Raw genomic sequence first — 15,526 nt, forward strand, 5'->3', positions numbered from 1 at the left:
CCAGCATACATGAGAGGTTCAGAGATAGACCTAGCACACAGGTAAAATGAGGTATATGTAACATTCTGAGCCAAAGAATGATATAATGCACCCTGGGCATCAGAGAAGAGGCGGGAGATTCATAGGACGATAAGAAGAGTAGATGTTCCGTAATTACAAGCATGCCTTGCCCTATGAATAGATCATAAAATGTTATTTCTGGTATAATTATTTTTATGGGCAAGGCCCCAATTTAAATTTTAAAATTTTTTGAGGGAAAGGTAAATGTTTCTCTTGAGCCTGCAGAGTTTTGATTGCCTTCAGCTCAAAATAATTCACATCATGCCAAACTGCTACATATTGCCGGGCCGGCTCTGAATTCCTTCAAAACCTAACATCTTTCTTTATTGAAAATCACTTCCAACAGAGGCTTTCTTTGCTCTGAAAAACCAAGTTCTTACCCTCCACTAGGAAAAAAACTGGGTTTATTTCACTTAGCATAATATTCTCTAGGTCCATCTATGCTGTCACAAAAGGTAAGATATCCTTCTTTTATTATGGCCAGATAATATTCCATTGTGTATATGTACCACAGCTTTTTTACCCACTCATCTACTGATGGGCACTTGGGCTACTTCCAAGTTTAATAAGCCAGGCAGAGAAAAGTACCATATGATTTCACTTACATGTAAAATCTAATGAACAAAATCTATACTCGTATATATAAAAGGCTAATATGCAAAGTGTCCCTGTGGGAGTTCGACCGGGAGACCAGGAGTTCTATCACTCCCTATGATGTGCACTGACCACAAGGGGGTGGCGAGGAACGAAGGGAGGCCCCGGCCAGCAGCCGGAAGGCCTCTATCAGCCCTGATCGCCAGCCAGGCCTAGGGACCCTACCCATGAATGAATTTCATGCACCAGGCCTCTAGTAAACAAATAAACAAAATAGAAACAGATTCATAGATGCAGAGCACAGACAGCTGTCACAGGGGAGCAGGGTTGGGGGACTGGGTTGAAAAGGTGAAGAGATTAAGAAGAAAAAACTGATAGACACAGACAACATTATGGTGATCACCAGAGTGAAAGGAGGGTGGGGGAGGTAAAAGAGTTGGAAAAGAGTGGATAAATGATTATGAATGGAGACTTGATTTGGGGTAGTGAACACAAAATACAATATATGGCTGAGGTATTATGGAATTGTACACCTGAAACCTATATAATTTTATTAACTATTATCACCTCAATAAATTTAAAGAAAAGAAAAAACTGGGCTTATTCATGAGGACTCCACTTTTTCCCCTTTCATACTATCTATATTAAATTCTGAGCTTCATTCTTTCCAGTTTTATTCTTAAGACAACAGCAAGATTAATTAAAATGATATAAAATACCAGTTGACAAACATCATAGTTTTCTGTAGTTTGTCTATGATTAGACATATTTTGAGTTAAAAATAATCATTCCTATACTCTTCTATTATTTTTATTGATTTTAGAGAGAAAGAAAGGGAGAGGGAGAGAGAGAAACATCAATCCATTGCCTTCCCACAGGTGGGACATGTGGAAAGCGGCTACAGCCTTTGGACAGGTTTAAGCCTCGGACTGATGAGAAGGCACAGTCCTCTTGTGGCAAAGCCACATACAAGGCCCAGCTTGGAGGGCATAGCCCTCCCAGCACAATTATAGCCAAAGGCTATGGTTGTAAGCTTGATCTTATGGTCTAACCCTGTGGTCCCAGGTGGCTGAGGGATGTGGGCTGTGGGAGATGCAGCAAATGCTGCCAAAACAAAGCTTGATAGATTCTCAGGTGCGTGTAATTAAGTAGATTTGAAACTTGCAAGAACATTGTAAACATCTTGACCACTCCCTTGTTTTGCTCTGACTATAAAATAAAGACTTGGCTTATACACTGTGTCACTGTTTCCTTATCCAGACACAGTGATCCACCTGGCCCCAGCTATATTCTCTTGTCTGTTTTCTTTAATTCTTCACCTCCCCCCCGCTCAGGTTCACCACTGGCTATGCTGGACGCAGTTCAGGGACAACACTCAACCAACTAAGCCACGCCGTCCAGGAAATACTCTTTTGTTTTTAATGGGTGGCAAACATCGGGATCATTAGGGAGAATGGTTTCCCTGAAATCTGCAAGCAACACAGTTGCTATCAATGAAGCCAGAATTGGTCTATTATTCTGTTTGAGGTCACAATTCTTCTGATAATATCTTCTGTCCTGAACTTACATGATCTCCCACCTCTCTTCTTACATAAGTAAATAGAAAATATTGATCATCTTAAATGTGACCTAGAGCAATGTCTTTCTTTACTTCTCTGATGCCACCTCCAGATCAAAGTGGCACAATTAATATGCTTGATTTGCCTGGGATAGCTTTATCAGATAATGAAATGAATGACAAATTTTGCCTTTTAAAACCTTTACTTTCAGAATAAGACTTGAAAAATAAATATTGCCTAATTATTAGGTTGGGGATGTTCTAATTTCATCTCCTATCAACATCCTTTGTGATTCTTTTTCTTTCTGCCTCTATACCTGGGAAAACATAATTTGTTTCTTTAGATCGCTGTGAGTTTACATATTGTCCTTTGGCACCCTATTCTGCCTCCTACATCTGAAAATTCCTAGTGTCATTAATTTCAGAAAAATAGTACATCCTCTGTGAAGCCTTTCTTCACCTTCCCACACCCCCATTAGAATTGATATCTGCAATGTTCTTTTATCCTTTTATAGGCACTATATTCTACTACTCCTTGTGCTGTGGTATAATTGTTGGTATGCAGTTCACAACCCTTCATTAGATTGCACAACATTAAAAAATAGAAACTGTGTATGATTAATTTTCATAATCCTAGAAGTTAACCCAGTGACAGGCACATAGTAGATACCAAATTATTATTGGATTGATTTTACCTTAAAGAGAACAGTATTTCTTTTGGAACTAGAGAATTCCCCCTCTGTAAATTGCCCAGTTCAACTATATCTATTATCAAAAATAAAATGTTACCTATCTCAGGTATGAATTTATAGACATTAGCAAAAGAATCAAAAGCCCCAGTGCTCTCTGCAATATTCTCTTATTTCTCCATTGTGTGGACTCTTGGTTCTTGACACAGGGCCTACCTCTGGTGGACATGAGCAACCACATTCAAGGGGACTAACATCACCTTTGCCTTAATTCCACTATAAGATTTGGGCTGATGAATTTGCCTTTTTTCATCTAGAATTTATTTATTCTTTTTACCTCTTTACCATCTGCTTGTAAATATACTGCCATGCATTGAATCTTAACACATCATGAAAATATTATGATGTCGGCATCATCTCCTGTTGTGAACTCCTATGGTATATGTATCTGTCAATTTCCATAGTTATCCTAAGTAACCTTGCACTGCATCTATTTGTGTGGAGTAGATCACTCAAAGCGTCTAATAGACTTTAAGCTTCTTAGTAACTGTGGCATACTCTTAGTATCCTTTGTTATATCCAGTACCTGCTTTGCATATGGAAAATAATAAATATATCTTGAATGAATGAATGAATATATGTTGGTAAGGATATATATTACAGGTAAATATTTACTACTATTTATTTATACTCATCTTATAAATTAGCTACACATTTGCAGCAACTTCTCCCCATGTGACATATAGGAAAATTAGTATTAACTGGGGTTAGGCAAAATATTTTCTGAAAGCCAAATCCATATCATTGACTGTTTTTGCTTTACCCACAAGCCAAGAATGGTTTTTACATTTTTAAAGATTGAAAAGTAGTCAAAAGAAGAATATTTTCTGCCACATGAAATTAAAATTTCAGTATCCATAAATAAAGTTTCATTGGATAATGGTTATACCTATTTGTGTAGGTATTTTCTATGGCTGCTCTCATGCTATAACAACAAAGTTGAGCAGTAGCAATATGTATGGCCCATAAAGCCAAAATATTTACTATCTGGCCCTTTATTAGAAAAAGTTTGGTCACTCCCTTTATAAATGAACAACAGCAATACAAACACTGATAAAACAAAATTCAATTTGTAATTTTCATTCACAACAGACTTTTCTAGTTATTATTGAACCTTTCAATAATGCAATCCCATATTTACAAGATTGTAGTTATTGAATTCCATGTATAGCAGAGATGTATAGACTTGTTACTTACAAGAGATTAAAATGTACATGTATATTAAAGTACATTCAAACACACATATACAAAATCAATGCAGTGTAGGAATTGAAGAATCATGGAGCAATTTTTATGCTGAAAACTAGTGAGCTGGAGTGGTACACAAGTATAAACGTAGCACAGATTGAAGAATTTTGATACAGGTAAGAGTTAACATTGAGTCCTGTTGATTTTAATTAAAAGAATGAATGTACTAATGTATTCATGATTCTACTGAATATTACATAAGCATGTGATGAATTTTAAACTAGAACATGTCTCACTTAAGTTACATCTCATCATTTTAATTAAAGAATTTACAGAGACTTTACTGTGCTTCTTAAAATCCAAAATACCCTATTTGTCTAAAACACTTAATTTTGATTTTGTTTATTTCTTTGAGGGCAGAGTCAGATAAAGAGATTTCTATTGGTATGTAGTAGAAGTCTTATAATAAAATAGACTGAATTTATCCTTTTAAAACAAAATGAAGTTAAATAAATGCACTCATTTCTGCTACGTCTTTTCTTTTCCACCACAGGGGCATCTCTTGATAATTTCTTTGCTCAGCAGTCTAGCAGACTTTAAGCAGCAAAATTTATGAAATGAAAGAAAACACTTAAGCCACAGGGTTGAGTGGGTAATCTTCCTCTCTTAGCAATTGCATTGCTAATGGAGTCTCCACTTCCCGTGATGAACTGTATAACTGTTGCCAAGTCGAAGATTGCATATATACTGCTTTGCACAATGATATGTTAGTGAGGGTATACTACTATTCCATTTTGTGTTTGTGTATTGAATGAAGAGGTTTACTTATATATTCACTTTAATTGAAATTTTCTGTTGCATAAAATAGGCTTTATTTAACAGTAATTATTCCAAAGTTAGCACACATAATTGTCAACAATTACAAATACATGCTAACACTCAGACCCAGAGCATAATTGCAATTCAGGCAAAGTTGTCTATGACATAATGAGTGTTAAAGTTTTTATGCTCATTTCAGAGTTGTTTGGTTTGCTTAGGTCCCAACTGCATTTCTAATTTATGGTTACTGTACCATTTTTTCCCAAACTTCACCTCAATTCTACCTCCACCTCATTTCTTCCTCTAAGTGATTCTTAACCAATTACTTTCTCATTATATTATTAATCTTCTGAGGACCCGAGCCTAGTCACTTTGCCATTCTTCTGGAGTATAAATACTATACAAATAGAGTTTCATGTTAACCTGAATATTATACCAAACTTCTTAACTTGCCTCACTTCATATTCTTATGCTTTTAAAATATGAACAAAAGGATAAAAATATGAAAGGATTCCTTGTTCCTAGTTTTTTTTTTAAGCAACTTCTTTCTTTTCTTTTTTTAAAAATATATTTTTATTGATTTCAGAGAGGAAGGGAGAGGGAGAAACATCAATGATGAGAGAGAATCATCGATTGGCTGCCTCCTGTACGCCCCACTGGGGATTGAGCCCGCAACCCAGGCATGTGCCCTTGACCGGAATCGAACCTGGGACCCTTCAGTCCACAGACCAACGGTCCATCCACCAAAGCAAACCAGCTAGGGCTGCTCCCAGTTCCTTATGTTGTTACAGTTTTCCCCCAATTGTTCCCTGAATTATTTTTAAAAGGCCACATTATTTTCAACTAACTAGTTTACAATATATTGACATGTGCAAAATATCATTAATAAATCAGTATTACAAAGATTATTAAACATAAACAACCCAATACTCATACTATTTTAAACACATCTAACCAGTTGCTCCAACACCAATTTTTTAAAATTCATTTTTGTCAACTGATAAAATGCTAACCTTATTATATGGTAAATTCCAAAATTGACTCAGTTTTTGTACTTTCCCATTCAGTTCCACTGATCTATCTAGTCCTATTAGTAAGAAATCTTTTTTCAATTCTATTTTCAAATCTATTTTAACTTCTAGATTTTAATTGTCCCACTTGATTATTCTTCTGTTCTATCATCTCAGTGAGCTTTAGGAAAGTAAGTTAATTTTGGCAGATAAATTTGTATTTTCAGGTTCCATGATAATCTTCTTGGTGCTTTGAATTTTATAGGACTTAGGGGAACCAAATCATGTGATAATCTTCATAAATACTAGAGAAGATATTTGACAAAATTCAACACCCATTTATGTCAAATCATGCTCAAAATAGGAATTTATGGATACTACCTTAATAAAGTAAAACATGTATAATCCAGTGCAGTTGCTAGCAGGTTACTTAGTAGAGAAGTAACAGGGACTTTCCTACTAAATTTTAGAAAAAGTGGAGACTCCATTTGCAATTCTTGGTCCTATTTTTGGCATTTAGTTGAAGATCTTAGCCAATGGAATTAAAGAGGAGAAAGCAATTATATATTGTAGATTTTATAATTTATAGATAAAATTATAATTTAAAACAAGTTGAGGCATATTAACTTATTCAACCATCACACTTTATAGATCCTTGTAGACTTGCTTGACAAATTTTAAAAAAATGAGACAATGGAGGAAATATGTACACAAGTGATATTGAGAAAGTATTTAAAATTTTTAGTGGGATAATAGTATTGCAAATATATTTAGATAATATTCTGAAATATTTTCAGATAAAATGATGTGATATCTCAAATTTCCTGCAAAATATTCTTGGGTGGGGGAGCATAGATAAAATGAGATTGGCCATGAGTTGGGTAATGATACTATTCTAATTTTCCATATGTTTAAAATCCATCATAAAAAGATAAGCATGTTTATTGATTTATTTATCTTTTACTCAGTCTTTCTTTGCTTATAAAGATATTACTCTCCCAGAAAACAATGTGCAGTCACCACTCTATCCCCTTCTTATATACCCTCAGTGCTTTTCTTGGAGTTTGCCTGAAGTTTCTGCATTGATTGGTTATATAAAGATGACAGAAAAGGAGGAATGTTAGAGGAGTATATACTAATAAGTTCTGACAAGTTCACATATCAGAGGGGTTGGAGGGTATAATAAATAATCATCTGCACAAATTTCGGGTTGCAATCTCAGGACTCAAGATTTAAAAACTGATGGATTTTTCTACCCTTTTCACGGTTGGTCTCTCTCCTAAGTTGAATTCTGAGGGCACCATGGTATGAAATTTCAAAGAAAAGAGTCATAAAATTGTTACTTTGTGTAACCCATATATCAGTAATTCTTTTAGATCTAGTTAAACTGGGCCCAAACCCCAATTTCCTGGTTCAAGAAAATTCTGTTCACATTTTTTATAGATTCATATAATTTTCTTAATTTTATTCCCTCAATTTCTCTTTGTTTCTGCATGTAAATGAGATTTTCTTGATTTTACTAATATTATTCTGCTTGAAAAGTTAGTCTCTTTGTTAATATCCATTAAAATATGCTTTCAGGTGGCCGGTGTGGCTCAGTGGTTGAGAATCGACCCATGAATCAAGAGGTCACTGGTTAAATTCCGGGTCAGGGTAGGGGTGTGCAGGAGGCAGTTGATCAATGTTTCTATCATTCTATCCCTCTCCCTTCCTCTATCTCTAAAAATCATTACAAACATACTTAAAAATAATAAAGTAAAAAGCAAACTTCAAAAAATATATGCTTTAAGTAAATTGACTCTCAGTAAATTTTCTGAAGGTTTAGAAATTGTGAAAATCAAATTACTGAACAAAGTTATCTTCTGCAATATTACTGACTTTACATTCCTTTTCATCCCACCCTTATACCTTTGTCCTTCCTTTAGGAACTGGAATTTTTTTTCCTATTAGCAAAGTATTTTTCCTCACATTCAGGCCCTGGAAGCTTACATTCTATCAAAAAGGTCTTGCAAATAATTACTTAACCCAATTATTGTACCCTATTATATGCAGAAGAATAATTCTTGATCAGTTTGACCCAGTGTTACAGCAGAATGAATGAGGACAAATTCTGCTGATAGAAGTAGAAATGGAGAAACAGACTGGCCCTGGCATGATGAAATGTATAAATTCTTAGAACTAATAGGTTTGGAGAGAGCATTTAGTTACTTCCTCATTTCATATGAAGACAAGGCCTATTAAAAAAAAAAAACAGTATTGTCGATGGCTGCAGAGTTGGTGACAAAGCCAGAACTAGAATGCATATCTTTCAATTCATGGTCCAAAATGTGTTCTATTGTGTTGCTTCTAATACCAAAAGATATTTTTATCTCCTTGTGAAAATGCCAGAGTTTAAAGAAAATAAAAAAGGAGAATATCTTTCCACTCAATACAAAGAAACAAACTTTCTTGAAGTACGAATTGAATAGCTTTTGAGAAACATGGCAAAGTCCAGGTTTGATCTCAGAGATTACAGCTCTTATTCTTTTCAGACTAGATAGATAATTGGATTGGTAAAGCCCATGATAGTGAAATTTGACAGATGGCAGAAGGAAAGATTTAAGAGATGTAATTGAAACTATAGTTGTTGTTTTTTGGAGATGAAGCGCAATGATGTGTTTGTGTCAGAGCAGAGTGATTTCTTATTTCAAGGTAATTATCTATGTGTGAGGATTTACTAAGATAAGAAATGAAAGGAAATTTATAAGAGTGATAGGCATTTTAAATGCATTGTCAATTACTATACATAAATATGTATAATAAATAATTTGAAAGGTAATGTTATTTGAAAACATATGTAACAATTATCATGAAAAAAACAACATATTATTATATTTTTTAAAAGGGAGACATAAGTAGTTTTCAGTCGGCAAGTGTGTTAATATCCTTAAATCAGTTGTTCTTAAATTGTGATACACATCAAAAGCACCTGGGAAGGTTTTTAAAGCATATATGCCCAGCCTGGCTGGTGCGGCTTAGTATTTGAGCTTCAACCTATGAACCAGGAGCTCAAGGTTCCATTCCCCATCAGGGCACATGCGCGGGTCGCCTGTTTGATCCCCAGTAGAGGGCATGCAGGAGGCAACTAATCAATAAATCTCTCTCATCATTGATGTTTCTATCTCTCATATCTATATATCTAAAAGGCTAAGCAACCAGATGACCGGCTATGACACACACTGACCACCAGGGGGCAGACGCTCAATGCAGGAGCTACCCAGCGAAAGCAACTTTGCAGAGTGACCTCTTGCACTCCAGGACCTCTTGAGGGATGTTGGACTGTTGGTTTCTGCCGGATCCCCACAGGCCAGACCAAGGGACCCCACCAGTGCACGAATCCATGCACTGGGCCTCTAGTATATATATGAAAAACAAAGCCCTAACCACTGTGGCTCTGTGGATAAAGTGTCAGACCGTGGACTGAAGGGTTATGGGTTCGATTCTGGTCAAGGGCATGTATCTCAGTTGCAAGTTCGATCCCCATTCTTGGTCGGGGTATGTGCAGGAGGCAACCAATCAATGTGTCTCTCTCACATCCATGCTTCTTTCTCTGTCTCTCCCCTACCTTCCATTCTCTCTAAAAATTAGTGGAAAAATATCCTTGGGTGAGGATTAACAATAACAAAAGCAAAAGCTTTAAAGCACATATGCCTGACTCCTACTCTAGACCTACTTCCTCAAAGTATCTGTGTGAAGTCCAAGAAAGTCTATTTAAAAATATTCGCTCTGGCTGGTTGCTCAGTTGGTTAGTGTGTCATCCCAATACACTAAGATTGCAGGTTTGATCCCCAATCAGGGTACATACAAGAAGCAGCTAATGAATGCATAAAACTAAGTGGAATAAACAAATCCCTTTCTCTCTTACTTTAAGTCATTTTTAAAAAGAATATTCTCAGGTACCTGATGCACAACTCTTGTTAGGATGGGCCCCCTTAAATATACTGTTCATGATAAACTCTGTTGCTCTGCTGAATAGAGGAGAGATTTCATGCAACATTCACTCACTGTCTTTCATTTGATGACTAGTGGTGCCTAGATAGCCACCTCTCCAGGTGGTAAGTGATACAAGGCACATGTTTATTCACAAAGCTAGAGAATTTTTCTGTTGAATAATTTTTTTCTTATCTTCATATTCTGTATTTTAAATAATCTAGTTCCTTCTTTGAGTTCATTCAGATTAATCTCATCCCTCCAAAAAATGTTAAACAGAATTTATTGATTACAAAAGCATAAAACTGGGCAACATTGCAGAGCATGAAACAGCACACAATGGCAGTAAAAACAAAACAAACAAACAAAAAACTGAGAAGGCTGAATTGCTGTAAAACTGATCCAATATTATATAAGAATGCTTTACTTCTGGCTTCTTGCCTTCCATTATGCTCTGACTCAGAATTTGAAGCCCCAGTTTTATCACTCAGGCGGTAATCAGAGTGGGTTGGAGGCTGTCTGAGGAAACCAGCAGCTTTACAACATTAGGTGGTTGACTTGGTTCTGGATGAACTAATTTACAGCTCCCCTGGCTAAATATGGTAAGGTCAAAACAAGCAAGGCGGGGGGAGCACATACACAAAAAATAGGAAAACCAGAATGATAGGCAGTCACCAGGTTTTAATTTCAGTTTAGGCAAATGGAAGACGAGGGAGAAATTTAACAGAGAGGTCCTGGAATTGAGAAAGACATAGAAGGGCTGACATAAACTTTCCCCAAATTCTGGCTGACTGCTAACCACATATGCAGAGGAAATCTGAACGTGCCAGGAAAAAGGCAAAGCCAACTGAGAACTTGGAACTTGCAGGATCTTTGATGCTGAATTACACAATGCATTATGCGATGCACACACAGTTCAGGTGGCAGAGGGTGGAAGTCTTACAGCCTTTATATGTCTGATCCCAGCCTCCTACCCTAATCCAAATTATTGGCTGACCAGTAAACTAAACTACACAGAGGAGACTCCTCAGTGGATACATACAAATATATACATACAGATATATAAACATATATATGTACATACACACACATATATATGCCTATATATGAATATGAATGATTGTATACTATAAAGGAGGTAGTTCTACAGTTAAGTCCTGGCAAGTCAATAAAAATAATAACTTGAAAGAACAGCACAAAATTCAGAGACACTGCTGTATCTACTTACATGTGTAATTTTAAAGCAAAAATTATTAAACATACAAAGAAATAGGAAAGTGTGACTACAATTCAGGAAAATAAAAACCTTTCAATAGGAACTGACACTGAATGTGCTCTCACATTATTTTAGCTCACAAAAGCATCAAAGCAACTATTATAAATATGTTCAGAGAATTTAGCAATATGTTAATAATAAGACAAATAAAAAATAGCCACCAAGAAATACAAACTATAGGCAGTGCCCTCGGCGGTCCCAGATCTGTCTCTTGCTTCAACTGTGTTTAGACGGAACAGACCCAAGGATGCCCCTTCTTCCAGCCTCCGGCCACTCTCCTGCATCTTACCCAGTTAGAACCACCTTCAGAACCACCTCCGAGACCAGCCAACACACTGGTTTTTTCTACCTTCACTCCTTATTGCCGAACAGCCACGAGCTCACAAATTCGTCAGAATTACTCCACCGAGGTGGAGGCTGCGGCCAACCGCCTGGCCAGCCCGCCTCTGCGGGCCTCGCACACCTACCTCTCTCGGGGCTGCTATTTGGACCCTGAGGATGTGGTCTTGGGGGCTGGGCCGCTTCTGCGAGTTGGCGAGTTGGCAGAGAAGAAGGCAAGGGCGCTGAGCGGCTCTTAAAGTTGCAAAACCAGCGCGGTGGCCGCATCCTCTTCCAGGACGTGCTGAAGCCCCAGATGAGCGGGCAAAACTCAGGGCCATGGAGGCCGCCCTGGCCTCGGAGAGGAGCCTGAGCCAGGCCCTTTCGGAGCTGCCGGCCCTGGGCTCTCCCCGAGCAGACCCTCATCTCATCTCTGTGACTTCCTGGAGAACCACTTCCGGGTGAGGAGGTGAAAGTCATCAAGAAGATGGGCGACACCTGGCACCTCCGCAGGCTGCCGGCCCCCAGGCTGGGCTGGGCCAGTATCTCTTCCAAGGCTCCCCCTCCAGCACGATGAGGAGCCTCTGGAGCCCGAGGCCTTTGAGGGGCCCCTCTGCACCCTCTGGTGCCTGGCTGTTACCTGAGCCTCTCCCCAAACTGCTAGCCATTCTTTAACCACCGTGAAGCCCTCTCCCATGCATGGGACCAAATGACACGATAAAGCTTTTTCAAGACTAGGCTTTGGAGCCCACAGGCCTTGGGGGGGCTCCGCTGCATTCCCCTGGTGTCTGGCTTTTGCCTGAGCCTCTCCCCTAAACTACTAGCCATTCTTTTAACCACCCTGAGGCCCTCTCCCATGCATTGGACCAAATGAAACAATAAAGCTTTTTGCAGCAAGAAAAAGGAAAATAAATAAAAACTATAATAAGAAAAATTTGGATATTATAGAGCTGAAAAGTACAATAATTTAAATGAAAATTGTAATAGCTGGGACCTATATAAAACAAGCAGTTGCACACGTGGTGCCAAAGTCAGTGAGACTTTAATGGGTGGGTGGATGGATGAGCTGTAAGGTTCTATTCCTTCCAAGAATTTACCATGTCTTTCTTTGAGGCAACATTCCCTATGGGAAAACCTTGCTATAGTTCCTTATGCTGACCTTTATAATGTATTTATCATCTCTGTGTCAGTTTCTTTTTCTCGTGAAAAAAATAAAGCAATACTAGCTCTAAACTATCTTGTAACTTATTTGGTAAAGATAATGAATTGAGTCTTTGTTTTTAACTCATAGACACAGACAACAGCATGGTGATTACTAGAGGGAAAGGAGGATGGAGGGAGGTAGAAGAGGGTAAAGTGGGGATAAATGGTGATGAAAGGAGACTTGACCTGGGGTGGTGCACACACAATATACAGATGATGTGTTATAGAAGTGTACACCTGAAGTCTACATACATTAACCAATGTCACCCCAATAAATTCAATAAATAAAAATAAATGAATAAAATAATTAATTAATCTACACAAAACACTTTATTAGCACAATGAACTACATTAATGTTAAGTACTGTAATTAATACTTCTGATTGTGATGAGAAGGTAGAAATACAGCTCTCTAGAAAAATCTTACAGACAAAACTCACTCATGGCTCATTTTAGCAGAGGGAAAAAAAGATTGCCATTTATAACCAGTATCTAACAGTACCTTTAGTGAACAAAATTTCAAGTGCTAAAATATTCAATTTTTTCCTTTTTTTTTTAATTCCAGGGTTCCAGATTCAAGTGTAGGAGGGATCATTTTTAGACATGGGATAATTGCAACAATCCTACATCATTTGGTCAAAATCACCTTCTTGAATTTTCTTACTGCCCCAACCCTCCCCAACTCTTTTAAGTGCTAAAATAGTCAATATACATCAAGGCACATGACCAACAAGTACATATAATATTTAATTTTATTATAATGAACTAATGAAGGTATCATCATTAATACAATGCTTTTTCCATTTACTGTTTCTTATAGTAGAACCACTTTAGTTGAATAGTACATAGTAAATATTTCTTTTCATAAAATGGGTTTTACAGTTGCTCTTAAAATGATAGAATTACCAATTTAAGCTTAAACACTGGGAGTATGTTTCTTTCTTCTCTATAACAATAATTCAATATAATGACAGAAAAGTATAATTTTAAAAATTATAAATTAATAAACTAAAGGAGAGATATTACTGGATGAGATTTCTATTAAACTTCTAGAAAAAGAAAAGCTGATGAGAAAGTGTTGATTGATGATGTGGAAGGAAAGAAATCTTACATAGAACAATATGTGGAAGGTAATGTAACCAAAACTCAGGTTTGGCTGCCTGCTGCAACGAAAACCAGACTCATGAGACAGGTTCTGGTGCAAAAGGAAAGATGTTTATTAAGGTAACATAACCTAGGAGAATGGTGGACTCCTGCCTCAAAGATCATCTCCCTTCTTGCTCAAGCCAGGGGGTCTTATGGGGATACAAAGAGGGGGTGCTTTTTACTATTCAATTTCCTTGCTACCTTTTTGCTGCTCAGTGTAAGATCCTCCCCTTGTGCCATCTATGCTAATGGGGGAGACCCCCTCCCTGGCTCCCTAATGGTCTACAGCAGTGGTCTGCAAACTGTGGCCCCTTGAGTGTGGCTCTTCCACAAAATACCACGTGCAGGGGCGCACATACAGTGCGATTGAAACTTCGTGGCCACACTCAAGGGGCCAAAGAGCAGCATGTGGCTCGCGAGCCGCAGTTTGCCGACCACTGGTCTATGGTAACAGTGATACATCTAAAGAAAGTACAATTTTTAGCAGTCTGCTAATTTTCCCCAAAATCTATTCTGCCTTTTTCCCTTTGGGTAATTAAAACGTGCTGACATCCAGCCTCCCACTTCTAGCAAGGAATATGGCTCAACTAGAGATTAGACACCCTAGCTTCCCTTGAAGCTTAATAAAACCATGTGGCTAAATCCAGACCAATGAGATGTGAGCAGAATTTGACATGTAAACTTCTAAGTCAAAATCTTGAAAAGAAAGAGGATTGTGTTCTTTTTCCGAATTCCCTTTTGGATTGTCAGGAAAATAGCAACTTTAAGTGAGCATACCAGATATAAAGAATTACCTAGTGCTTTCATTTAACCATTTATGGTTTTTATATAATTTATGTTGTCCACCTTTCCATTAATCTTTTAACATATACTAAGACTTATGAAAGAATATTTTTTAAAATATGGAAACTGTAACTATATCACTAAACATTTAAGTGATTACTACATGAATGAATAAACACTATGTTAATAATATTCTGAGAAAAGACAAGTGAAAAATCAATAAAAGCATTTTGATTTTTCAATGATAATAATACCAAAGTTATATAAAGTATCAAAACCCAGCACAGAAAAAAGATATTGAAATTAGCTAACCTGATATAAATTCCTGAAATACACATGTAAATGAGTGTGTATGTGTGTGTGTGTGTGTGTGTGTGTGGTGTGTTATCTCAGATCATTTTTCTTTATGGATACAAATTTTTTACCCTTTCAAAACCTAAATAATTTTTCTGTGATATGCAAAATATGGTATTGAGGGAAGTACATGCTTTTGAAACAAGAGTAAATGCTTTTCAAACAAAACTGGGTTAGAAAGCTAACTGTGTTTCTTGTTAACTTTCAAAATATGCTAAAGTTATTTAAGCTCTCTGATATATAGTTTTCTCATTTATATAAAAAAGGAAAAGTGGATTTAGAGTTGTTTTTTAAGTCATGGAGATAACAGAATCTGACATACAGAAGCTGCTCAATATATTGTAGCTGAGTTTTTTTGCGGGGAGGTATTGAGGAGGGTTGTTACAATTTATAGGTACATTGAAAAAAATGAAATTTAGACTTGTAATTTGAATTTATTTTTAGCTGATAATTAGTTTTGTGATCATGAGATACATATGTAATCTTAATGAAATGATTT

General features: G+C 36.9%; 1 pseudogene; it reads left to right on the top strand.

The window, feature by feature from the left end:
• Nucleotides 1-10,751: 10,751 nt before the first annotated feature.
• Nucleotides 10,752-12,042, top strand: LOC102245113 (annotated as a pseudogene).
• Nucleotides 12,043-15,526: the final 3,484 nt, after the last annotated feature.

This window comes from Myotis brandtii, unplaced genomic scaffold (genome assembly GCF_000412655.1).
Source record: "Myotis brandtii unplaced genomic scaffold, ASM41265v1 scaffold904, whole genome shotgun sequence".
NCBI classification, from domain to species: domain Eukaryota; kingdom Metazoa; phylum Chordata; class Mammalia; order Chiroptera; family Vespertilionidae; genus Myotis; species Myotis brandtii.